The sequence below is a fragment of the Alosa pseudoharengus genome, unplaced genomic scaffold (genome assembly GCF_046254945.1).
Source record: "Alosa pseudoharengus isolate Yale_2024_CS ecotype anadromous, Long Island Sound unplaced genomic scaffold, YU_APseudo_1.1 YU_APseudo_1.1_scf_21, whole genome shotgun sequence".
Taxonomy (NCBI): Eukaryota; Metazoa; Chordata; class Actinopteri; order Clupeiformes; family Clupeidae; genus Alosa; species Alosa pseudoharengus.
Window position 1 is genome coordinate 5506680 of NW_027468674.1, and position 15000 is coordinate 5521679.

Genomic DNA, 15000 nt, shown 5'->3' on the forward strand with positions numbered 1-15000 from the left:
CAGAGCGGTACAAAATATGACCGCCGCCCAGTCCAGCACATGTTTTCCACAAAAATAAGTCACGCTGAAAGGCATATATGATTCTAACTGTCTCACTGAATTGCATTATGCACACTCAATTCTCATTGATGGTATCTGCTAGAAAACAAGTACCAAAACATGATTAGTTCATAGATTTCACATGTAATATACATTTTATACAACCCCACCCCATTCTTGCCTGTTCATAATTCTGAGAAATTCTTGAATTGTGTGCATGTGTGCGTGTACATGTTTATGTTTATGTGTGTGTGGGTGTGTGTGCATGCATGTGCATGTGCTTGTGTGTTTGCCTGTTTATGTGCCTGTGTGTGTGCATGTGCATGCATGCGTATATATGTCTACTGTGTGAGTATGTGTCATACGTAGGATTACTGTGAATGTATGTGTGTGCGTGTGTATCTGTTTATGCACATGTGTGCATATGGAATGGGTTTACATGAGCCCTGGAGGCAAACATAAACAAAAAATTGGTCATCCTAAACCCTACGGTTCTCAAGATATTCACAGAAAACTGTGTCTGCCCTACCCTCCTTTCGGGGGGTCCAGTCCAGCGGGGGGGCTACAGATCAAAACGAAAAGCGATGGTCCATTGCTATCCATGTGGGGGTACATGCCCACCAACTTTCGTGTACCCCGGTCTTTCAGTGTCCCGAAGAATCGCCAAAACTAGGAAGCACAGGGGATCATAGATCCCCACTCATAGAAATCCTTCACTTTGCTTCGTTTGGCCTGTTATTGGAAAACCTTCCCCAGCAGAACTAAGCACGAGTTCAAATGCTGCCACTGAAACAGGATCAAAGACCCCTCCTCTCTTTCTCTCTTTCACCTGGTGCACAGATCATCTACAACCAACTTGGGACATTTCAAAAAGAGAAACAGCTGTTGCCTTCTACAGTGTTTGCCCAACGAGTGACTCAGCGACTCTTCTCCTCCCACAAGCCCTAAAACCGAGTGACCTTCTCCTCCTCCTGCATTCCGACTCATCAGCGTGACTCATCTTAAAACATATATACTGTAGACGTCGTGGCCATCGCCTCTGTGATTCATCTTAAACAAATGCCACCCGCCCGTACCGCACCTCCGTTTCATCCTAAACATTTCCATTTCGCCCATCGCATTTGACACTTTGAACTCCTCACCCGTTCCGCACGCAAACAGGAACAATAAGTCATCATCCCAGTCCTCCGGGACTCCCCAATCAGCGCTCAGCGCTCACCATGCTGCCTGTCTGTGTCGGTGGCCACTGTTTGCTTTTGGGCTGCTTTATTTAGATTTATGTAACTAATAAAATGTGTGTGTGTGTGTGTGTGTGTCTGTCTGTGTGTGTGTGTGTGTGTGTGTGTGTGTGTGTGTGTTTGTGTGTGTGTGTGTGTGTGTGTGTGTGTGTGTGTGTGTGTGTGAAGGATGAGCCTAATTATGCTCGGTGTATTGTCTGAGAGGGTGTAAGAAAGAAAAAAAGCATTTGATGGCAGTAATCTTTCTCTCTCCCTCTATCCCTTCATCCCTTCATCCACACCCCCTGTCTCTGTCTGTTTCTCTCTCTCTCTCTCGCTCTCTCTCTGTGGCACTCTTTCTTTCTGTTTTCAGTTGTTTATTTACAAAATCTAAATTTGCATATGTGTGCAAAACAAATTTGATTTGTGTTGAATTAAAGCCAAGAGAAATGTCTTGTCTATTGGTTTTTGTCCTAACTGCGTTTCAGGCAGGCGTTATAAATTATAACACAGTCAGTACACATCAGGCCCAGGAAAGAATCCGTTATTGAACAGCCATTACTCATCAGCCCAGGTAATAATCGTTAATAAACAGTCGTTACATGCAGCCCAGGTAATAATCGTTAATAAACAGTCATTACACATCAGCCCAGGTAATAATCCATTAATAAACAGCCATTACACATCAGCCCAGGTAATAATCCATTAATAAACAGGCTTCTCATCCTGTGGCACAGTGAGTTAGTGTGTGTGTATGTGCTGTACAGTGTGTTAGTGTGTGTGCTGCGGTTGCACAGTGCGTTAGTGTGTGTGTGCTGCTGCACAGTGTGTTAGTGTGTGTGTGTTCTGCTGCACAGTGTGTTAGTGTGTGTGTGCTGCGTTTGCATAATGCGTTAGTGTGTGTGTGTGCTGCACAGTGTGTTAGTGTGTGTGTGTGTGCTGCTGCACAGTGTGTTAGTGTGTGTGTGCTGCGTTTGCATAGTGCGTTAGTGTGTGTGCTGCTGTTACACAGTGTGTTAGTGTGTGTGCTGTGGCACAGTGCGTTAGTGTGTGTGTGTGTGCTGCTTTTGCACAGTGCGTTAGTGTGTGTGTGTGCTGTGGCACAGTGTGTTAGTGTGTGTGTGTGCTGTTGCACAGTGTGTTAGTGTGTGTGTGCTGCTGTTTCACAGGGCGTTAGTGTGTGTGTGTGCTGTGGCACAGTGCGTTAGTGTGTGTGTGTGTGCTGCTGCACAGTGCGTTAGTGTGTGTGTGTGCTGTGGCACAGTGTGTTAGTGTGTGTGTGTGTGTGCTGCGTATGCACAGTGTGTTAGTGTGTGTGTGTGTGTGTGCTGCGTATGCACAGTGTGTTAGTGTGTGTGTGTGCTGTGGCACAGTGTGTTAGTGTGTGTGTGTGCTGTGGCACAGTGTGTTAGTGTGTGTGTGTGCTGTGGCAGAGTGCGTTAGTGTGTGTGTGCTGCGTTTGCACAGTGCGTTAGTGTGTGTGTGTTGCGTATGCACAGTGTGTTAGTGTGTGTGTGTGTCCTGCTTTTGCACAGTGCGTTAGTGTGTGTGTGTGCTGTGGCAGAGTGCGTTAGTGTGTGTGTGTGTGCTGCTTTTGTACAGTGCGTTAGTGTGTGTGTGCTGTCTTTGCACAGTGTGTTAGTGTGTGTGTGTGCTGTGGCACAGTGTGTTAGTGTGTGTGTGTGCTGCGTATGCACAGTGCGTTAGTGTGTGTGTGTCCTGCTTTTGCACAGTGCGTTAGTGTGTGTGTGCTGTCTTTGCACAGTGCGTTAGTGTGTGTGTGTGTGTGCTGTGGCACATTTTGGAGAGACAGGGGGCTATACTGTACGTGATCAGAATGTTACCAACCGAAGGTTCCATTTGATGATGTAATAATGAATGGCAGTCGGTATTAGTTCTAGATTTGTGCAGAACAAGTCTGGGAAAGATTCTAAGAAAAACATTTCTCATGAGCTTTATGTAAGTTTGTATTTGGGCATGCACAGAGGCAGACAACAACTGAAACTCTTTACGGTAATGTCCTTACACGAATAAACCGTTTAGACTACAGACTGTATCTCTTACATAACATAATGCTAACCTCTCTCTCTCTCTTTCTCTTTCTCCCTCTGTGTGTGTGTGTATGCCCATGTGTGCTTGGTAGCTAACTATCTCACTCACTCACTTTCTCTCTCTCTCACACTCACACACACATACAAACACTCACACACACATACAAACATACCCACACACACACACACACACACAAGCCTAAAGTGGTATCATTGGACTGTGTATGCCACTGAAGATATATAGCATTAATTTAGGATTACCATTTTGTGCATGGGGATATAATATGATAATAACCTTTAATAAAAAACAGACCAGAGAGAAAGGATCTGTGTGAATGTATTCATCACACACACATACACACACACACACACACACACACACACACACACACATACATACACTCGCACACACACACACACACACACACACACATACATACACACACACACACACACACACACACACACATACATACACACACACACACACACACACACACACACACACACACATACATACACGCACACACACATCATCATCGGCGGACACTCGAGGTTGAGTATGTCGGTCCTCCTTCTTGGTCCTTATGGGTCTTCAGGTGGGCGAAGAGGCCAATCCTGGACCCGCATATTTTGGGGCAATGTGGGCATGGGTGGGCAGTAGTGCTTGTGGGTTTGGGTGGAGCCTTTTTGGTGGAGGCGATTTCCTTTCTGCGTCTGCGTTTGTCTTCTGCAGCACTACGGAGGTCGTCGCTGTACTGTGCAGCTCCATCTCGGACAAGTTGTCTCCAGGCCGCCCTGTTAGTTGCTGTGGCCTCCAAGGTATTAAGGCCTATGTGGAACTTCTTGAGGTTTGTTTTGATGTTGTCTTTGTACCTTTTCTTTCCTGTGAGTAGAGGACTTGTTTGGGGAGGCGAGAGTCAGGCATTCGAATCACGTGGCCAATCCATCTGAGCTGGTGTTGGGCGATGATGGCAGTGATGGTGGAGGTGCCAGCCTCCTCCAGGACGCTGGTGTTGGTCCGTCGATCCTCCCAGGTTATCCTGAGGATTCTCCGGAGGTACCTCTGATGGAAGGCCTCAAGTGCTCCCAGGTGCCTGCTGTATGTGGTCCAGGCTTCTGACCCATACAGGAGAGTGGGGAGCAGTACTGCTTTGTAGACTAAGATTTTGGTCTTTGACTGGAGGTCCCGGTTCTCAAAGACCCTTTTCTTTAGTCTACAGCAGGATTCCCAAACTGTGGTACATTGAGCCTCGTAAATGGTGTAAAACAGTGATTTATTTGCATGGCTAGCCCGATGCCGAAGCATCACTATTGAAAAAGCTGTTGGTAGCATCGGCTAACTAGCGCCAGATTTTGGAGTGCAGGGGACAAGCCGAGATGGGCTATGAGAAATACGTTCACACTCAGTATCATGTTTCAATACACTTTAGGTCAATATCACACCGGAATTCTCCTTTAAAGTACCTTTATAAATATCCTAAACCAGGGATTCCCAAACTGTGGTACACGAGCTGCCACTAGGGGGTACGCGAGATGAAAAGGGCAATGGCGGAAAGGAGTTAAAAATGATTCATTAATTAATACTCTAATTAATTAATAAATAATACATAATTTCGAATCGGGTTATAATGATATGGAAACGTGAAATTATAGGAAATCATTTGTAAACTATAATAGGCTATGTTTTCACAGTTTCGTTGAAGTATAGGCTAGGTAGAAGGCTGCGTAAACATGGAAAACTGGCTAAAAACAGGGATACTGTCCAAAAGGCCTAATTAAAGCGGTCGAAGAGGAGAAGCGAGAGAAACAGAGCAGGACACAGGTAACGATGGGATGGTATGGGGGGCAGACTAATGAAGGTGGAGATGGAGCGCAGGAGGATAAAAGAAAGAACGAGACAGAAAAGACTGTGCGAAGAAAACGAAAGTATGATGAGGCATATAGCCCTCGGCTTCACGTGGATTGGGAGACAGACTGCCCAAAGCCACAGTGCCTGGTCTGCAGTGAGATGCTATCTAACCATTCTAATGTGGTTCTCCACACTTTTTAGCGTGAGAGCTCATAGACCAGTTGCACATTTTGATTTTGTTATCATGTAGGGCGGGTAATTAAACACGATGCCTGGAATGCGTCAATAGAATGTGTTACTTTTTTATGTGTTGGATGGTGGGGGTACACGAGCCGAGTCAGGATGTAGAAGGTGGTCCGCGGGGAAAAAAGTTTGGGAACCGCTGGTCTACAGTATGCCCCGCTGGTACAGCTAAGACGGTGGTGTACCTCTTCATCAATGGTGGCTTTAGATGATAGGAGGCTGCCATGGTATGGAAAGTGGTCCACATTTTCCAACCTGGTGTTGTCAATGGAGATGTTTGGGGGGGTGCTGCTGTTTGGTGGTGGCTGATGGAGGATTTGATTCTTTTTAATGTTGATGGCCAGACCAAGCTGTTTGTACGCTTTCGCGAAATCAGTCAAGGTGCACTATAGGTCCTCTTCTGAGAGGGCTGCAATAGCATTATCGTCTGCAGTCAAGGTGCACTATAGGTCCTCTTCTGAGAGGGCTACAATAGCATTATCGTCTGCAGTCAAGGTGCACTATAGGTCCTCTGCTGAGAGGGCTACAATAGCATTATCGTCTGCATACTGCCGCTCTGTGATGGATACGGTGGTGGTTCGACCTTTAGCCCTGAATCTGTTGATGTTCAGAAGTCCGTCAGTCCTGTACATCATTTTGACTCCCTGTGGCAGCTGTGAGATGGAGGATGCCAGCGATGAAGATGGAGAACAGCGATGGAGCAATGACGCATCCCTGCTTAACTCCTGTGTCGACCCGAAAGGGTTCCGTTTCGTCTCCAAAACCAGTCAACACTGTGGCAGACACACACACACACACACACACACAGAAAGATGGTCTCTGGGAATATATTCATGCACATGCACATCATATGGGATATAATGAGAGAGAGAGAGAGAGAGAGAGAGAACTTATTATCACCTCCTGTTGATCTGTGTGTGTGTGTGTGTGTGTGTGTGTGTGTGTGTGTGTGTGTGTGTGTGTGTGTGTGTGTGTGTGTGTGTGTGTGATGGTGTGTGTGTGTGTGTATGAGTGAAAGGGAGAAAGAGAGGGATGAATGGAAAGACTGGGTAAAAGGGTAAAAACAAATAGAAACAGAAAGAGAGGACAGCAGCAGGAAGTCAGCATGTCACATTGCAACCATTGACCAGCTAGACACCGGGGTAGGGGCATTATTCAGAGGCTAGTCAGGGTTTAGTGCTCAAGGCCACAGTAGGGGCTGATAGGGTTTAGTGCTCAAGCTCACATTCGTTGGGTCTAGTCAGGGTTTAGTGCTCAAGGGCACAGTAGTAGGGGCTGATAGGGTTTAGTGCTCAAGGCCACAGTAGTAGGGTCTAGTCAAGGTTTAGTGCTCAAGGGCAAAGTAGTAGAGGCTAGTCAGGGTTTAGTGCTCAAGGGCAAAGTAGTAGAGGCTAGTCAGGGTTTAGTGCTCAAGGGGCACAGTAGTAGAGGCTAGTCAGGGTTTAGTGCTCAAGGGCACAGTAGTAGGGGCTGATAGGGTTTAGTGCTCAAGGTCACATTCGTCGGGTCTAGTCAGGGTTTAGTGCTTAAGGGCACGGTAGCTGGGAGCAGTAACAGTAGCTAAGAATCAAACCGACATCTTTTGTGGCTAATACATGTTAACCAAGTTGCTGTGTGTGTGTGTGTGTGTGTGTGTAGATTGGTGCTCAGGTACATGTGCATGTGCCAGGTGACCATACTGTGTGTGTGTGTGTGTGTGTGTGTGTGTGTGTGTGTGTGTGTGTGTCTGTGTCTGTGTCTGTGTGTGTGTGTGTGTGTATGTGCTTCTGTGCGTGCTTGTGGGTATGTGTGTGTGTGTGTGTGTGTGTGTGTGTGTGTGTGTGTGTGTGTCTGTGCTTCTGTGCGTGCTTGTGTGTGTGTGTGTGTGTGTGTGTGTGCCCAGCCTTTGTTCACTCTGAATCCCTTTAAAAGAGTGTATTGTTGTGTGAGATGTGAGGAAAGTTTCAGTGTTTAGTTTGATGAAAAGGAGGAAGAAATGTAGACATGGAGGACAAGTGCTGCGTCGTACAAAGGAAAAGAAATCTCTTCTTTAGAGATGAGTAGGAGGGTGTGTGTGTGTGTGTGTGTGTGTGTGTGTGTGTGTCTCTGTGTGTGTGTGTGTGTGTGTGTGTGTGTGTGTCTCTGTGTGTGTGTGTGTGTGTGTGTGTGTGTGTGTGTAGGAGATTTACTGGTTTTATACTGCACACACACACCAAACACACACACACACACACACCTTAAACGTGTTCCAATCCTCACAATAAAATAGTCACGCCTTTTGCCATTGCCAAGGTCAGACTGGAAGTTGCTGGAGGTTAGTGAAGAATGCAGCTAAACAGAGAGAGAGGGAGAGAGAGGGAAAGAGAGAGAGAGAGAGAAAGAGAGAGGCGGGGTGAGAGAGAGAGAGAGAAAGAGAGAGAGAGGCGGGGTGAGAGAGGAAGGGAGAGAGAGAGGGAGAGAGAGGGGGGGGTGAGAGAGGAAGGGAGAGAGAGAGAGAGAGAGAGAGAGAGAGAGAGAGAGAGAAAGAGAGGGGGAGAGGGATGGAGAGAGAGAGAGGGCAAGAGAGGGAGAGGGAGAGAAAGAGAAAGAGGGGGTGAGAGAGGAAGGGAGAGAGAGGGGGGGAGAGGGAAAGAGAGAGGGCAAGAGAGGAAGAGGGATGGGGAGATAAAGTGTGTGAAAGGCAAGATATTCAAACTTTTGCAAACATGACAGGTCCAGCAGTGCTTTCTTACTTTTCTCTTTCTCATTTGAACTTTTTGACTGCCTGTCAAAGCTGGTCTCTAAGAAAGAGAGCTGGCCTCTTAGAGACGTGTTTTACAGGGGCCCTTATTTGCAGGGCTCTTAGAGAAGTGTTTTACATGGGGCCTTATTCGCAGGACTCTTAGAGAAGTGTTTCACAGGGGCCCTTATTCTTTTGACCCGTCGAAGCGATACCTGTGAGGAATTATTTCCTCTTTCAGTAGAGGCCTCTGAGCGCCACACACACACACACACACACACAGAGAGAGAGAGAGAGAGAGAGAGAGAGAGAGAGAGCCCTCCATGTGAGAAATTATTTCCTCTTTCAGTAGAGGCCTCTCTGAGTGTCACACACACACACACACACACACACACAGAGAGAGAGAGAGAGACTGACCCTAACCAAGTACAGGCTAAATGACCACAAATTGGAAATCGAAAAAGGAAGACTCAGAAAATCATGGCAACCAAAAGAACACAGAACATGTGGTTACTGCATGACAGGTGAGGTCGAGACAGAGATGCACTTCCTCCTAAGTTGTACATCCTTCAATCAAACAAGAAACCTTTTCAACAAATTTAACTCAGAAATTCCTAATTTTAATGAACTTAATGACATATCAAAATTAAAGATACTATTAGGAGAAGGAGATAAAGCATATCTTGCTGCCTAGTATCAACATGCCACAATCTGAGGTACAATGAGTGACCTATATCGACAAATAAACAGACACACACACACAGCAAATGCTAGAGTGTTATTTTCCCAGAGTATGAGGTTAAAGAGTATCATTTTTTACACTGTGGAGTATATTTTAGCACGCCATATCAAATCTGACCAAACTCTTTTTTTTGATAAATGTTGGGATTGGCTCGCCATGATTGAATTAATTTGACGTTCGTGCCGTCAAATACTGGTGAATATAAGTGTTGGTCATGTTTTACTTTTTTGTAAGAGACTGGGTTAACGAAGCTAGAACTAGCCTACTGTGAAGTTTCCAGGTTATTTTAACTTAAGGTAGCAGGCTAGCATAACGTTAGTTAGCTCACCGTCAAGCTTATATCAAAGCCAACAAACTTCTCAGTTAAAAGTTAGCATTCACCCCCACCATCACTAAGTTAATTTGAAGTTCGTGTTGTCAATATAGGTGAATATTATGGAGCCCTAGAGGTGTCATTGCAAAATGTGTTTCATGTTGAGAGAATGTGTGCTCGTTTTACTACATTGTGCGCTCGTTTTACTACATTGTGCGCTCGTTTAACTACATTGTGCGCTCGTTTTACTACATTGTGCGCTCGTTTTACTACATTGTGCGCTCGTTGTACTACATTGTGCGCTCGTTTAACTACATTGTGCGCTCGTTTTACTCTATTGTGCGCACAATTTACTATATTGTGCACTCGTTTTACTAAATCGTACGCTCGTTTTATAAATTGTGCGCTCGGTTTACTAAATCGTGTGCACAATTTACTATATTGTGCTCTCGTTTTACTATAGTATGCGCTCATTTTACTAAATTTACACATAAATTTACACATATGTAAACATGGGCACGTTATAGTATATTCGAGATCTCGATCTACTAAAACGCATCCACGAATAATTAAAACGTGTGCTCGAAGAAATGAAATTGTGTGCACAAAAACGTAGGCTTTAGTCAACAATCCAGAAGGAGGTAGTGGAAACCGCTCATTGCAACAGAGCCCGAGTAGTCTACAGTATGTAGCCTAGTAGTTACATTTCCTACATTACATTAGTTACATTATGGGTCTCCATCTGGCGGTTGACACCGCAGGTGACCCTGCTACAAAGAGTAGAAGTCCGCTAACCATCCTGACCACTTAATGGTGAAAACTAAAAAGGCTTTAATTAACTGCCTACGGTTATCATCACATTACCAATATGAACTGTAATGTTACAGACAGCCTGATAGTAGGCCTAGTCCATGCCAATAGCTTGATAGGTAACACGAAGTTGCCACCACACTACAGCACAGCGAGCGGTGAGAAAATGTCGGAAATTATTAAATGTGAGCACGAAATACATATTTCAAGAGCTCAATTTAGGCCTACAACGAGGGCACATTTTATTAATTCGAGAGCTCAATTAAAGGAAAACATGCTCACGTTTTATTAATTCGAGGGCTCAATTAAAGGAAAACGTGCTCACAAATTATCATGACCAGAAAAAATATCACTTAAAGTGACCTCTCCCGGGCTCCGTAGAATATAACCGCTGGTCAAGTTTTAACTTGCCGTTTGCATGAAGGTTTCTTTTTTAAATGTGTTAACGTCTCCTATTTTTTTTTAAAGTATATCAAGAAAGAAGTGGTGGACTGAATGAAGCGCTGAAGATGATGGACTTTTCTAATCAGGATTTCTGGATCAAGGTAAGGTCCTAAATTATAAGAATATCTACAATTAAAATTTGATACCTTTTTCTTTTTTCCTGTCAAAGAATTAGGAATTACAAGATTCAAACAATGCATTTTTGACAGCAGCCAGTAAATGTAGAAGTGTATTAGAACATTTTAAACTATTTAGTGATGTATAGAACATTTGATCACTGTATTATTATTTCAAATGAACTTGTTTTGACTTAACTCTTGTTTTGTCTGTCATGGTGATGATTGTAGGTGCTGCAGGACTTCCAGCTACTGTTTGGAGAAGATATTTCCTCTCAATTTATGATAGTGGGGAATTTTTCTGAAGCCAGAAATCATCAAAGGATGCAAGAACCTCACCAAGACACCCATGTTGGACTCTTGATTTCCAAACACCACTTTATGATACACCAAAGTCCTTTAGGCAAGTCCCTCCACTCTGCGGCCATATTGCAACACATTTTGGGCCCTTATCGGGCATCTATTTGGGCAGAACTGCGCGTGTGCAAGGCTTCACAACACCGGCCTCGCTCCAGCGGCGAGATCACAACACATGATTGGTACCGTGTATTCACAACACATCACATGATTGGCACGATTCACATGTCGTCTCAAGGCCACGGAAGGTGCTGAGATGTGGATACACTACCCCAGAGCACTGTAGACAATCACATAATTACGCCAGTCCAGTACGTATACATGTTTTTATATTTTGCCAGAACTTCCTGATGTTTAGACATGATTATTTAAATCCATTCATGAATTGTAACAATGAGGAACAAATGCCTTTAGTATATTGCTTTTTATGAATGTCAGCTGTATTGTTTCAAACTAGATTGTGGATTTTATCCAAACATTATAATGCTTTTTTGACACTCTTGACAGGTTTGAAATTAAATATGTTGAACCGTGAGTTGTCTAAATCTATTGGTGTAAAATAATTTCTAAATGAGTTAATATTGTTTTGTAGTCATAGGTGTTAAATTTTATTTTGGTGAGCGTACAAACCTAACAGTGTTGCATAATTTCTGCATAAGAGTAAGTGGTACTCTCAATCTGTATTTCTTTATATTTTGGGGATAAATATTATCTTTAAAGTGGTACATTTTACCTTATCAGGTGCTGAAAGGACACTGAATCAGAGTTTTCATTTAATTATTTCAGTGTTGCAGAAGTTACTATTACAGGTGTTGAAGTTACTCAAAGTAGTGTCAAATGGTGCCTCTGAAAGAGTGCATTTGAACACTTGTGGTGTTAGAAATGTAACTCTGTGATAGTGTTAATATTTTAACTCTGGTGTCCAGTGTTGGGAGAACACTGGACACTTGGACCTTAAATATGCCAATTACTAAAAAAGAATTGGAGGAAAAAATAAGAACTCTACATCCCAAAAAAGCCTGTGGGTTTGACAACATATTGAATGAAATGATCATTAACACAGACCCCACCTTCCAAAGAGCCATTCTTAAACTCTTAAATGCCTAATGTAGGGCATTTTCCTGAATTATGGAGCAAGGGTCTCATTTCACCTATATTTAAGAGTGGTGATAGGTTAGATCCGAGTAACTACAGGGGTATATGCATTTGCAGCAACATGGGCAAATTATTCTGTTCCATAATAAATTCTAGACTGACAGATTTTATCAATCAACACAACATACTAAACAAAGCACAAATCGGTTTCCTTTCAAATCATAGGACCTCAGATCACATTTTTACACTACACACTATAATTGATAAACACATTAAACAAGACAAATCCAAATTATTCACTTGCTTTGTTGATTTCAAGAAAGCCTTTGATTCTGTATGGCACAAAGGTCTACTCTAAAAATTATTAGAATTTGTAGAGTAGGGGTTGGCGGGCAAACATATGATGTAATAAAATCAATGTATTCCTTAAACAAATGTGCAGTTAAGATTGGAAATATGCAAACATATTTTTTCCCCCAATACCGTGGTGTCCGTCAAGGATGTGCAATGAGTCCAATGTTATTTAATTTATATATAAATGAGTTGGCCACTAAATTCCAACAATCCACTGATCCTGGCATAAGATGAGTAGACATTTCTTCTCTATGCAGATGACTTAGTTCTCATAGCCCCAGATGAAGTAAGCCTGCAAAATAGCCGGAATATTCTGGAGAAAAGAAAAAACAAAAATAACAAAATTATGAAATGTTCAATTGGCAAAGAACTAATCGAACAAACTCAAGAATATACTTATTTAGGGATCTCCATCAACTCAACAGGAAAATTTGATTTGGCAGTAAAAAACCTAAAAGAAAAAGCACAACGATCTCTATATGTTATCAAAAAATAATTTCAAACCAATATTCCCATAAGAATATGGTTAAAATTTCATGCAAGTCATTGAACCTATTGCCCTCTATGGGTACGAAATTTGGGGACCACTTTCAAGATATGATTTTGCGGATTGGGAAAAACACCCAATTGAAGCCCTGCACACGGATTTCTGCAAAACCATTCTTAGAGCTCACAGAAATACCCCACATAATGGCTGCAGGGCTGAACTGGGCCAGTTCCCATTAATAATCAAAATTAAAAAAATAATTTAACAATTTTGGAAACACATACAATTTAGTGACCCCAATTCATTACATTATAAAGCCCTAAAAAGCTCAGAATTAAATATAGAGAAAAGTCCCCTAAATCAATTAATCTTAAAGCACAGTGATCTCACTCCAATTAATTTGACAATGCCCAAAACTAAAAAAGATTCAATTCAATTAGCGAATAAAATCCATCCAAATTCTATCATAGAAAAAGAAAAAGAAAAATATTAGGGCTGTCAAAATAACTGATTAATTTCGATTAATTAATTTAAGAAAAAATAACTGATTAAAAAAATTAGTGCAGATTAATCGATTACGTATGACCTTTGACCCCGAGCCGTTCTAGTCAGTAAAAATTAGACTGTAAAATGAAGGAGAGAGAAGAAAATGTGCTGCCTGGATCATTGATTGGAACATTTACTTTTAAAAAACGGCCTGATGGTGTTGATAAAAAATAAAGTGTTGAAAATAAAGCTCCTCTGCAATGTCTGCAGCAAGGAATTTGCATATCACCGGAGTTCATCAACTCTATAGTCGCACATTAATGCAAAGAAATAAGTGTTGACATTGAGGGGAGTGTTAATTTATTTTCATTGTGTCCCCTAGGTTATATCTGTGGCCTGAAATGCCTTGTATGTGAAAAAAAAACTTCTTCCCTAAGCACTCTTGAATTTATTTCCTCAGCATATTAGCTCATATCATAGATTATTATGGCAATTATTTGAACAGTGAAATAATAATAAAAGAGTCTTTGAACTTAAATGTCACTAATGCTGATTATTCAATGATTCATTTGAATTTAAATATTTAAAATACTTTCACAGCAAAAATTATATATGCGATTAATTTAGATTAATTAATCACAGAGTATGTAATTAATTAGATTATTTTTTTTAATCGATTGACAGCCCTAAAAAATATATATCATATTGGACAGAAATCACAAAAACCCAACATAAACTTGAATGTTATCTTGCAATTAAGCACAAATATGAATTGGCCCCATATCTAAAAACGCTCAAAGACAAAAAAATTATCCAGAACATTGACTACAGACTCAGCGAGCACAATCTGAACATCGAAATAGGTAGAAGGAAACAGACCTGGTTACCAAGAGAGGCCAGGCTATGCCACTACTGCCAGGAAAGTAGACCTCAGAGAAACCTTCCTTACAAAAGCAAGTACCATACGCCCTGAAATCTTAGATGAAAATAATGAGGGTAAGCTAAAATATATCCTGGGCGAAATTTCAGAAATTGCACTGGCAGCTGGAAAATATGTACTAGCCTGTCACGAAAGACGAAATGCAACCGTAAGCCAGTGATTCCACCCCTACTGTTTATCTTCTCTCCCCACCCACCAATTTCACTATTCTATTAACCTACTTTTTCTTCCCTCTATTATTTACATTATCATCTTATCATTGTTTTTTTTATTAGTATAATTATTATTAATGTCCCCTATTTTGATCATTCCATGTTTTTGGCATAGTCATGCCAATAAAGCACAATGAATTGAATTGAATTGAATTGAGAGAGAGAGAGAGAGAGAGGGAGAGAGAGAGAGAGAGAGAGAGAGAGCCCTCCATGTGAGAAATGATTTCCTCTTGCCATAAAGGCCTCTCTGTCCTCCCTCCCTGGAACCTTCTGGAAATTGTCTTGTGAGCCAGTACAATGCAGTCATCACTACACACACACACACACACACACACACACACACACACACACACAAAGAGAGAGAGAGAGAGACAGTTACACACATACAGTTACAGATTTCCCATTTGAAATCTAAACCAGCTGTATTCCACACACACACACACACACATACACAGAAAGGTCACCGCTGTTGTGTCCCATGTCAGCGTATAGGGGACACTCAGTTCATCTGATCTCGTCTTTTATTTAATATCATCACACACTG